General features: G+C 50.1%; 1 protein-coding gene across 2 annotated transcripts in view; it reads right to left on the bottom strand.

Moving 5' to 3' along the window:
* Positions 1-4,455, bottom strand: part of bcor (BCL6 corepressor) — a 33,749-nt gene extending 29,294 nt beyond the window's left edge. For both annotated transcript variants that reach the window (XM_041951185.1, XM_041951186.1), the window contains exon 1: positions 3,686-4,455. The gene's annotated coding sequence lies outside the window, so the exon portion shown is untranslated. The remainder of the gene's footprint in view (positions 1-3,685) is intronic.
* Between the last annotated feature and the right edge of the window lie 8,255 nt (positions 4,456-12,710).

Here is a 12,710-nt window from a genome sequence, read left to right as displayed (position 1 = left end):
GGAGCGCTGAGAGAGAGAGGGAGAGAGTGGAGGGCGGGAGGGAGGGGGAGGAGGAGGAGGGGGGGCGGCTCTCCTGTTTCATCGCGAGGTCCCGGGAGGCCAGCACGGAGCATAGCTTCAATCAAACCGTGACGTCTCCTCCGGGAGCTGCGCAGCGCCTGGAAAACCGATCTCTCCTCGGCTCTCTGCCGTGCCTCCGCTTTTGTTCACACGCACCTCGCCTCAGCAGCGAGCGCAGCGCCGGCAGCGACAACACTGTTGTTTTTTGTTATCCAGGCGCGCGTGAGAGAGAGGGAGAGAGGGAAAAAAAAACAAGCGCGACAACAATAAAACAGACCGCATCTCTCTGACTGGATATGAAACAGAACACGCGCACTTCTTTTGACGAATTTCACCCATTTCCCTGCCTATTGACCAGCACTTTAGAACAGGCTCGGTGTGCAATAAAAAAAGAGGTCCCGTGATGTTATTGACGTGCTCCCTATCTGTGCGTAATATTCCCCCACGTGGTCCCCATTGATTGAAAAAGCGGACGAACAGCAGGTTAATGGCTCTGAAATGGGTTGGCGTGGTTGCTCCTATATACACAGCAGATCCCCACAAGCGCCACGCTGACACATCCACTGTCACACATCACTCAGCATGACAATATGCCCCAGCAGGCACGCGGCTGGTGCTGCTTTCAGGTGCACCTTCCCCCCTCAACATGCAGGGATCCTTAACAAGTGAATTTCTCTAACAGAAAGCTGTTAAACTGGGATTCTCCGACGTTTAAAGCGCTTATTCGCACATTAAGTCCTCGCCGCAGCTGACTGACAACATTCAGTGCAGTATATTGTTGTATTTGGATTGCGATATTCATGGATAGATAGTAGAGCCATTTTCCATAGCTCTAATCAGTAGTGGTTTTTAATGAATGAAATATACGACTAATGGAAAGGATGATTTTGTTTGGGGACCACCCTTGAACCCCACTGTGACAACTAATGGGTCTGAGCGATAAAACACTGAAGAGAGCAAGAAAAAAAACACTATGTCAATCTATGGTAAGCAGCCCTCCCCCTCTGTGTTCCAACACCTGGAAAACAGATCAGCCCCGCGCTGACATCACAGCACAGTGGAAAAATGATGCGCAAACAGTCCGACGGGGTACACTATAAATAAACTCGGCCCACACAAAATGTGAAGTATTTGTTTAGCGCTTCCACAACATGCAGCACTTAAGGAGCGGGCCATCATACCGAAAGATCAGACGTAGCAGTTCAAAAACCCGACTAATGAGGACATCTTTGCCACAAAGTTTGTGTCGTACTGAGGGAGAGGCCGAAGAGACAACACAACCACAGATTATTCTAGCTGCATATGACCTCCACCAGGGTTTCTAGTGAGAAAGCCAAAAGGATGTAGCCAAAAATACCAATCAGGATGAAAACCCAGTTTAAAAGTCGAACTGAACCTGAAGCCATGTCTTAATACACTTCAGATAATTGACACATTACGGAAAAGTCTCTATATATCATCATTTCCACCAAAACATACTAAATTCAAGGGAATAAGTGGAGCAGTGCTTCAGCGCAGCATAACAGCATACTATTTGGGCACATTGACAAACAATTAACCACATGATCTTATAGATCATCGATCTTGATGCTCAAATGTGCATTTTTACCTTTTAAAAAACTACAAGATCACTAGATCCTTCACCCTGTCATATCAGAGGTCGCCGTTTAATTCAACTAAAATTACGCCCTCCATCCCCCCACCCTGGTCTTCTCTCTGCTCTGTTCCCTCGAAAGGTCCCAACACGAGCTCCAGCCTTCCCGAGCGCGAGCCGCGCGCGAGCGTCACGAGCGATCCTCTGCGGGCTCCGTCCTGAGCGGATTGGCTGCCGGGGCTGAAGCGGTCTTTCAGTAGCTGCTTCCCTCACTAAGCTCGTCAATGAGCTGGAGCCAGCCAATATGAGGCACATCGATCGTCCTAAGAGAGCGTCCCCTAATTAGTGCCTGTGTGGCTCCAGGACAGGCAGCAGGCGCGGCGGCACGGGAGGAAAACTGCCGCGATGTGAGCCGCTCTCCTGCGGTGGTCCTGTCTGACAAAGTCATTTTCAGAAGAAGAGGAAGAAAAGAAAAACCTTGTCGGGTTAAAAGCTGCTTGGCTGGTCGTGGCCCGCAGAGGAGCTTTAAGGACTCGTTAGGAAAGACCATTCACTTCCACATCCAACACGCCTTGCAGCACTTATTCCAATTAAACAGCAACTTTATAAGAAGCGGTTCATACTGATCGCTGCCGCCCACAGTGCTGCAGGAGGAGCACGGCTGGAGAAGAAAACAAATGTTTTATAGTTGATAATAGAGTGGAAATTAGTGGATTGGATTAAAGGCGAATTGCAAAGTGGCTTTAAATTCGCAAGCGCTCGCCGAGCTGTTCAAGCAATGAAGAAATCATAGCGGCAGTAACAGTCAAAGTGGCACTTTATGAAACTATTTTTAACGTTATTGAAGAGTCTGGGGGTGACACTTTCTTCCTACAAGAGAGCAGCGCGCATCGGAGCTGCAGGGGGGGGGGGGGGGGGGGGTCCGAGGCTGGCTGGATCCTCCGTGCGCAAAGGATATTCCCCCGCAATGAAAAGACGAGTCTCACAGCGAGACTGCGTGCGAGAGTGGAAGACAACATACTGCAGCGCAAAGTCATAGCGGAGAACACCTGCAAGACATGAGAGAGAATGTGTGTGTGTGTGCGTGTGTGTGTGTGTGTGTGTGTGTGTGTGTGTGGGTGTGTGTGTGTGTGTGTGGGTGTATGTGTGTATGTGTGTGTGTGCGCGCGCGCGGTGGCACGATGCCAGAGCGGTTTCCATCAACTAGACAGGAAGGTGAGCGGTGCAGTCCCGTCTCTCACCCCTCCCCAACACTACCTTTGGGACTGATGAGACGACTGATCAACGTCCACTCTGTACAAACAAAAGCCCCCAACACCTCCCCCCACGAACACACACACACACACACACACACACACACACACACACACACACCGCGGGGATGCCCTCCAACTGAACTGAACCGTGCATAAACGGAGCAGCACCGCTCGCTTCCCTTTGGCAGGGCGAGGCTGAATTCCGTAACCTTGTTTAGCGCAGAAGCTCCGTGTGCGCGCACGCACACGCGCCCATACACACTCCCACCCTCGCCTCACAGGCGCTCACACACTTCGTCACTCAGCGGAGTGCGAAAAGCCTGAATATTCACCGTCGAGGACGGCGCCACTTTCAAGTCCGCTAATCTCTGGGACGTCCTTCTCACCTTGTAAAAAGGCCAAGCTCACGGTCGGATCATTACGTGTGTGTGTGCGTGTGTGTGCGCGTGTGTTATTTATCAACCACATGCCACTGCCCCGCCGAAACGCACAAAGACCACCCTATGCGCTATTCTTAGAAGTGGCCGATCCTCTCCCAGCCTCTGCGCACAACACCGGGCTTTCGCGTCCACATTCAGCCCGACACGAGGACCGTCTCCGACCAGAAAACACACCGTATGAACGCTCTGGCTCGTTTAGAAGCATCTTGGCCGTTGTAGCACTATTTAAAAAAACACAGAGCGCCGTGCGTCCTCCGTCCCCGTGCAGGAGATCTCACGCCACCAAACACACACGCGAAAGAAATTACATTTGGATTTGTCACTGATTGCCTCACCTGGTTAATTGGTGCTAGTTCCAGCCGTCGTCCGTGCGCCTCAACTCACGCCTTTTTCCTGTTTTTCCAAGTTAACTCGGAGGGCAGCGATCCGTGCGTACGTAGACTAGCCCGGTTGCGGTCCTGTCTGCTGGAGACAGACAATCCCGGCCAAAGGCGAGAAAAACAACTAAAAGTGTCTAACAGGTTATCCACTTGTCACGAAACAAAACAAGTCGTGCATATAAAGCTCTCGGTCCTTACTCTATTGTCTACTGGCAACTCTCATCCATTAGCCTATATTTCAAACGGACTTTTTTGCGGCTGCAAATGTCACTTGGGTAGTCATAAAAGCAACAAAAAGATCCTGCGCGGAGGAAAAACAGCCGTCGGGATATGGAGAAATCCACAAAAGAAACAAAGGTCCTTTAAGTCGGAGACTCGGCGCGCCGTGCGGCTCGGGCCCCCTAAGGATACAGGTGGCGAGGTCGGCGGACTCGCGGAGAAATTAATTCAGCTCGGCCGTACCTCGCAGCAGCGCCATGTTGGGTTTCAGCGGAGCACGCCGTCCTCGGAAAAAGCCCCTTTCTCCCGCTCTCCGTCACTCCATGTCCTCTCCGACGCCGGAATCCGTGTCGCGGAAGGTTTGCTGAAGGTTATTCCGTGTGGCCTCTCGTCCCGCGTTTTCTTCGAGGAGCGTTGAGAACACCCCGGTTCGCACCGAGGACGCACGGAGCTGTACGGGGAGTGCCGCACAGAATGGATGAACGCTGCCGAGACCGAGCGACTCGCTCCACTCCCACTCGCGCAGACTCTACCCAGAAGGCCAGTCGGGAGACCGCAATTACCATAAGCCTCCAGCGCACGGCACTGGCTGCGCGCGCACGCACACACAGAGGGAGAAACACACACACACACACACACACACACACACACACACACACACACACACACACACACACACACACACACACACACACACACACACACACACACGTTCAGGCTCCGCTGAAACTCTAAAACAGGAATAGGCGAGGTTTTAACGGCAGACAGAAGGCAGAAAATAAAATAGATGTAGCATAATAATAATAATAATAATAATAATAATAATAATAAATTTTAAACATTTTGTAAAATAAGGCAGCATGCAATTAAAAATGATATTTGACTAAAGGGAAAGTGCACAAATTAAGCTCAATCAGTTCAACATATATATATATATATATATATATATATATATATATATATATATATATATATATATATATATATATATATATATATATATATACATATATTTCCATACACACGCACACATACACACACTGCATACGTTTAATATTGAGTGAAGGTGGTGGAGGACGGCCAGAATGTATACTGTGACCAACTGGGTGTCAGTTTTATTATTACTGGTACAATCACTGGTCAATCCACGTCTTTTTAGTTTTGATCACGCTTTCTCTACAAAGTGTGCAGACTGTGCAGTAAATTAAATTAAATGGCAGTTTAGTTTGTTTTCTTTTCACAAACCAACAGATAAGGTAAATCTGTGAGGCACGAGGCAACAGAGAGGGGGGGGGGGGGGCGAGAGACGGGGGGAGCAGGAGAGGCAGCTCAAGGCTGGGGCACATCTGTTAAGGCTCCCATGTCAAGTGAAGGAGGAGGAGGCTATGAATATCAAGCCTGAGGTGTGTGTGCGTGTGTGTGTGCATCATGTGCCTGCATGTGTGTGTGTGTGCAGGAGAGAGAGGGAGAACAGAGGAAGACAGAGAGAGAGGGAAAAGCCAGCAGACAGACAGACAGAAGCAGAGTAGGAGTAGGAAAAGAGAGGGGAACTTGGAAATGGAAGGTCTGGCTGCGTTTGCCACAGCTGTTGGAAGTAGGAGTCAAACCAGACGCTCATACGCAAACAAACACAAAGCACTCACATACGGACGCGTTGAAAAGCTAATCTGCATGGGCAAATTGTCCAAAAGTTAGGAGACAGGGGCACAAAGGGAAGTGAGCTGAGAGCAGAGGGTCTGTGAGATGAGGAGAAAGGGAAGGAGGGCGGGGGTATTCATGCGTGGCACGGCACAAAACTCCACTTTCTCTCTCTGGAACAACGCTCCCGCGTCTGAGCAATTTAGCTCCTTCGAACTTCAATAAATCCGAGGTAAATTTCCAGTCATGTTTGTTCTTATCAGCCCCACCCTCCAGCTTCTCATAACTGGGAGTTGCCCGCTGCGACCACAGCCTCTAAACCGCCGGGTTCCGTCCACACTGGGCCGGCTGCGTCTGGAAACACGTGTTTACGCGCGAGACAGACGGATCCACACACAGCGCTCTCTGGTAGTTACCGTCCACGACGGACTGCCTCACGCACAGCAGATCGGTTGAATCTACTCTTCCCTCTCTTTGGTTTGAAAACTGTGCGTCACGGCCAACAAACAGCGGCACAGACGCGGCCTGGCCGCTCCGCTGCGTCTCAGCTGGTTGAAGCTCTGTTTAGTTCTCCAGTTGTGTGCAGGTTGAGGAAACGGAGGACTTTCAGATTCATCCACTCTGGAGTTTTCAAAAAGCTTCATTTAGAAAAAGAAAAGCCAGCTCAATACGGATGGAGGGCCAAAAAGATGCTTTTTCAAATGGTTTGCCAGGGGCTGACAGCAGGGAGGTGTGACACAGGCCATTCAATGCTCTTCCCATTCAGGTTTTCAGGGTGGTGACCGTGCTAGTGCATCGCCAAGTGGCCCCAGCCCATATGATATATGCTACAATATACTTTTTTCCTGAATCCGCCTGAAACATCAAGTCAGCACCAAGTGGCTCAGTCAGGACATTCAAATGCAGGCGCTTTTTGGTCCAACAGACGTGTCTGTCGAAGAAAAAAACTCAGTAAGCTGAGACTCCAGACGGTGCATTCTTTGGAAGCTGACCACACGACGAGAAGTGAACGACAGGCAAATGCAACGCATCCAATTCATTTCAATTCTTCGTGTGGTCACACAGCGGCAGCTGGCACGGGACGAACCGCGCTCGCTCGACCAGCATACCTGCAGTGTCTGCAGTGAAAACAGCCCCGTGTTTGGTTCCGCTAACATGCGCTATTGTCTGTAGAAACACACCAGCGTGTGTTTCCCCAGGAAGTAAAACATCATCTTTAGCCTTGGCAATGTGAGTGTCAGGCTTTGCACGTTGCACCATATGTCCCATTCACTTCCCCTGCCCAGATTTGTGCAGGTAGGATCCAACCTGGCAACCCCGACGCCCTCACTGTCTGTATTGTTAGTGTAAATACAGGGCAAGAGAGAGATTTGATGTGCCGCTTCCAGTACAGTCAGCAGGGATGTTTTCAGATTCACCGTGCTCCAAATCTGATTCTAGTCTCCACACAGTCTGAGAGGCTGTGCTGTTGTAGGCCACAGTTTAGTCACCAGGAAGCCAGTCAGGAAGACGGTGCAGAAATGCTGAAAACAGCAAACTCTTATAATACTCAGGTCTTTAGTAGTTGACGTCACACACAACTAATAATCACCCTGAAGGCTCAGATGGGAAAGACACAGAGTCCCAGCACACAGCAGCGGGTCCCCCTCTCCCTCCACTCTGACTCAGAGGGCGCAGAAGACAAACGGGTCTCTCCATCACTTGCTGGAAAACTGGATTAGGATGTATATTGCTCTGAGGAACCGCAGGGCAAACTGGGTTTCTGACGCTCAACACAAAAACACACAGTTACAAGGGGGGGCACCGATGCGAGTCTGAGGGAGACACGAAAAACAGGGCTGGAGAGTGGGCGCGAGGCTTTTTATGGCTGCACTTTTACGACTGTGTGTGAACTGTGCGGTTTGAAAAGCCAGCCCGAGAACAGCATGTGCCTTTGAAAACGCTCATGTCGGATAATAGCGATGAAAAAAAATGTGCTCAAATCTGTGATCCCGTCCTCTAACTGTCATTTTATGTCTTGTCAGGGATTCGTGCGTGTTCGCGCTGTCGTACGAACCAAAACGCACACACACGCACGCACGCACGCACACACACACACACACACACACACACACACACACACACACACACACACACACACACACACACGTGCACCTCGGTGTGGAAGGAGCCGCACTTTGGGAGGTCACGGTGATTCAACCATCTGCTGTTGCAATCAGACACTGAAGCGGTGGCCCGACAAAAACACACACATATTCACGGCAAGTTCAAATGTGCGTGCGCGCGCGCATACACACACACACACACACACCTTCAGCGCGCATCAAGCCAAATATACACGAGCTGTCCTCAAAACAGACGCGCGCGCGCACGGCGTTGACACACATTTTCAGAGGGCTGACTGCCAACGCAAAAGCAAGCACGACGTTGCACACGCGCACATACGCGCGCGCACTCTCCGTCGGCAGGCTCAGATTGCAGGAAGCTCTTTGCACGCAGCTCAGTCCACAGCAGCCGGTACTAATCAGCACAATCCACCTGCAGATCGTTATGGATCGCTTACTGCAACTCACACACGCACGCACGCACGCACAAACACACACACACACACACACACACACACTCGCACGGAAACTTGCCTGAACGCTCACTAGCACGCACTGAAGAGGACATGTGTGCACGTAGGCTACAATCAATAGATCTGACTTAAAAAAAACACCCCAACACACACACACACACACACACGCACGAACACACAGTCCGCTCACGATGCTGAGCATTGCTCACATCAGTTTAAACATCACCAAGCGCACCAACAGGGCCTAATATGTTCATGGGGACTCACTGTGTTTGTGATAGCAGAGACAATGGTGTCTTTACAGTGAGCGTATCAATTGTTTTCAATCGATTTTCTAATCTGAAATCGATCTGCAGAGCTCTAAGGTTCGCGTAAGGACTTGGAACGCTCTGATACGGGCTGCTGAAATATCAACACAGCACCGCTTTCTCCCTCCGTGGCGCACGAACGCGGAATCACACACAGACACGCGCACGCGCGGGGCACGCACGCTCACGCACCCCCACCGGTGTTGTAGGGCTAACCGGTTCCCCACAGGCGCGCCACGCTGCGTTAGCGCGGCCTCACCGGGGATAATTACAGCCTGGCGCGGCAGGGCGAGCGTGGCTCCGAGCCAAACACTGCTGCTCGCTGGAGAGCGAGCGAGGGAGAGATTATTGGAGCAGCGAGAGACACGGACCTATAGATTAAGCCCTGATCAATAGGCGGCTAAATTCATCGATGCGATCAATCACTGTGCCCGTGACACAAAATAACCAGTGCGATCAATCACGCTTGTCTTATTCCGACCTTGGGGATCGTAAACGGCGATCCCCCTTTCCAGAACGGGCGGGCGAGAAACGTTGAGCAGTCGCGTCATTTTTTTTTTTTTTCTAGAGAATAAAGATTAAAACCTTCAAACGAACCTTATCTGAGAGGAAGGAGAAGCGGCGGCGGCTCTCAGCGCAGCACAAGAAAGACCCCCCCTCCCTCCCTGCTCCCTCCATTCCCTCCTCCTTCCCCTCCTTCTCTCTCGTCTGTCGGCCTCTGTCGAGTTCCGCTCATAACCTCGCCACCCACCCTCCCAGCTCCCCGCCTCTCCCTGCTTTCCGCTGCTGGCGGGGAGCGCACACACACACACACACACACACACACACACACACACACACACACACACACACACACACACACACACACGCACGCACGCACACTCACACACACGGTGAGACACACACCCACCTCTTTATAGCGCTCTCGCTGTGACACGCACCCACAAGCATGCACGTGTGCGCACGCACACACACACACACACACACACACACACACACACACACACACACACACACACACACACACACACACAGATGACACACAGGCAGGCAGGCAGCGTCAATAAAAAGCCCAGCGCTGTGAGAGGCCGCCGGCACTCCACTCCCCCCTCCTGCCACTGCGATTAGCGGAGGCTGGCTGGCTGGGGAGAGGCGCCCCTCTGTTATCTGGGGCGGTGGCAGCCTGTGTGTGTGTCGAGAGGGAGAGAGAGAGAGAGAGAGAGAGAGAGAGAGAGAGAGGGAGAGATTAATTTAACTCTTTCCGGGCCGGAGCGCAGCGCTTGGAGCTCCGCTCGCTCCTGCACTCCGCTCAGGCAGCAGCAGCAGCAGCACAGCCGAGCTGTTATTAGACAGGATGAAGGCAGGGAGGGACATTAAACACGCGATTCTCAAGAAACACACATATATGTTGCTTGTTCTGCAATCACACACATAACATGCAGGCCTTTAAGGCTGATTTTGATATTTTTAGGTTGATTTTTTTTTAATGCGGACGGTTTATTTTGGTAAAAGGTGAATGTGCTCCATCAGTGCGACGGTGTAGACAGAGCTTAGAGACAACTTTCAGACAATAATCAATTAGTCGATCAGCAGCAAATTAATGGCCAATTATTTGACGTTGATAGCCTAACTGACTGATCATTTGAGTGATTTTTTTTTTCAAGGCAAAATGCCAAACACTGCTGGGTCCAGCCTCTCCAAATGTGAAGATGTGCTGCTTGTCTTTGTCTGATATCATTATAAACGGAATATCTCTGGCTTTGGACTGATGGTTGGGCATATTAATTTGAAATTTGAATGTCACCATGGGGTTTGTGGAAGTGTGATTGGCATTTTATAGCCGAAACAATTAGTTGAGGAATGATTCATCAGAGTGCAAATAGCTGTTAATTGCAGCCATTCAGACTGAGATATAGGGAGATAAAATATACAGAATGTATAATTGAAAATTAAATTAATAAATAGAATTTGGAACTTTGGTGGGTATTTTTAAATACTCAGAAAATTGTATTGAGTTTGGTTCATGACACTGCTTGGAAAATTTGAAGCGGGTGTGGACTTTTGCTGGGGGATTTTTAAAAAATATTTCTGAAATTCTGTACAGACCTGAATGTACAGTCAAACATTTGACCTTTGGAACCAAAGATTTATGTAAATGGTCAAAGTTAAGATTTTGCCACGCTGGGACATAAGTGTAGCATTGCCTGCCACATGTTAGAAACTGGCACTTGAGTCATCGAAGAAATACACAAACGATGTATGTCCATCAAACATCTGAGAGTAACTGTGTTTGTGCACTGGTAACAGGGGCTGGAACAGGATTCACAGTACATCCAAGCACCCCTTGTTGTATTCTGCAGTGTTTGTATTTACCCGCTCGCTTAATGGCAGGATTAACCTGTGTGGGAGGCCCCTGAGCAAAAATTTGCTAATGAGCCCCCGTTGTCTTAAAACTTACAATTACTACAATTACCCACAACTGAGTGACACATGGTGAACATGGGGCTTTTGGAGCTTTTTGGTCAATATCCATTCAGAAAACAGTAAGTTGCTATGTGTATCTGAGGGTTGTTGTTTTATTGTGCACAGTTCCTGTCAAATAAATTCAATAAAATTAGAAATATTTAGCTGCAAAAGGCTGTATCACTGATTATTACTGATATGCTGTTTCTCTTCTCACTAACAAGAATTGTCTGTATATAACAGTCTGATATATCTCATTCCTCTGTGCCACAGACCTGCACTGCTGATTAAAAACACACCAATGACTGGCACTGATCTTCATTATAATTAACAGGAACACTGTTTATTTTGAGTCAATCACGCATAGGTGTCCTGCTGTCATAAACACGCGATGCAACAGGACACCAGATGTGTATTAATCCACAACTGAAAATAGTCCCCAACAGGAGGACGTTAGTTTAGGACTGAGTAGCATACAGGGAGGATGGAAGAGCCTGGAAACGGACTAACGCATTGCTGGTTTTGGTCTCTCATGGGATTTGCTGACAAAAGCAGCCTTTGGAAAAACGCCACTTACGCTTTCACTGCATTTGAGGCTGCAGCTCACGGTCGGACTCTTTAAAGCCCGACAAACATTGAGGTTTGCGTTTTGACGCCCTGGTGAGATGCCGCTCCTTCAGGTCTGCACACGGGCGAGAAGATGGCAGCTGGACACATTGTTCCATCACACAGCCCGTGGCAGGCCTGCGGAGCCCCAGCTCAACACCAACAGCCCGGAGCGAAGCCGGCCGATTAAAACATTTGATGTAAAAGGCTACGGGACAATATCTGGTCAATTATTTCTGCTTTTAAAGACATCACTCATGTAATCTCGAACGTGCCCGTTAATTCTATCCAGCCTTGTATTTACTGTGAGCGGCGGTGGAGCTGAGTTTAGGAGGGGAGGGGGGTCTACCCTCCACCACATCCCGGGGCTCTTGTAAACAACAGTCGGAGCTCCGGCTGGAAGGTGCAGAGCGCAGCGACAGTCGCCCGTCAGGCCTCTCTCCCGCTCCGAGGTGCCGGAGCCCCGCGCTTGTTTTTCTGCGTCTGGGCTGCTGCTGCTGTCGCCTCCCTGCCTCTCTCTCCCTTCCTCCCCCGTCTGTTTCCGTGCGTCACGGCTAGGTCATGGCCGGACTCCAACAATGGCTCCGGTTTCTCGAGCCACGTGCACGCGCACGCGCGCAGCCACCAGGAGCACACAAACACAGATCTGACAAATGATAGGGTGGCGAGGCGAGGCGAGCTAATAGCAGGCAGCGCGCCTGCCGACATGCCCGTGGGCCGCGGGTGTTAAATTGTATCCAATTACGGCGCACGCGACGATATGAGGGGGGAATAATAATTCTTCTTGCGTGACAGGGAGATTCGCTTATTTCCCGGGCTCTTTATAAGGAGGGGGTGCGGGGCTCGAAACGTTCAAGCGTCCGTGGGAGAGCTGCATAGTTGTGTGGAGGTCTGGTTTTCTGGAGGACATGGTGCGCATATTTCATTAATCAAAATCCAGTTAACCAGATTTGGAGACACGGCAGGGGCCAGCAGGGTCCGACCAATAATTAATATCCATTATTTAAGCAGCCTAGGTCTGAAAGACGTCTCAACGCACATCCATTCGCACACACACACGCGCGCACACACACACACACACACTAAACAGGAGGCAGAGTAGTGGCATGAGGGATTGCATCAATGCGAAAATGAAATAAACACGCCCAGTCTCAGCTTTGTTATGAAA

Source organism: Chelmon rostratus, chromosome 13 (genome assembly GCF_017976325.1).
Source record: "Chelmon rostratus isolate fCheRos1 chromosome 13, fCheRos1.pri, whole genome shotgun sequence".
Taxonomy (NCBI): Eukaryota; Metazoa; Chordata; class Actinopteri; order Chaetodontiformes; family Chaetodontidae; genus Chelmon; species Chelmon rostratus.
The sequence above is the reverse complement of the archived record's forward strand: the minus strand, read 5'-3'. Positions and strand labels throughout refer to the sequence as shown.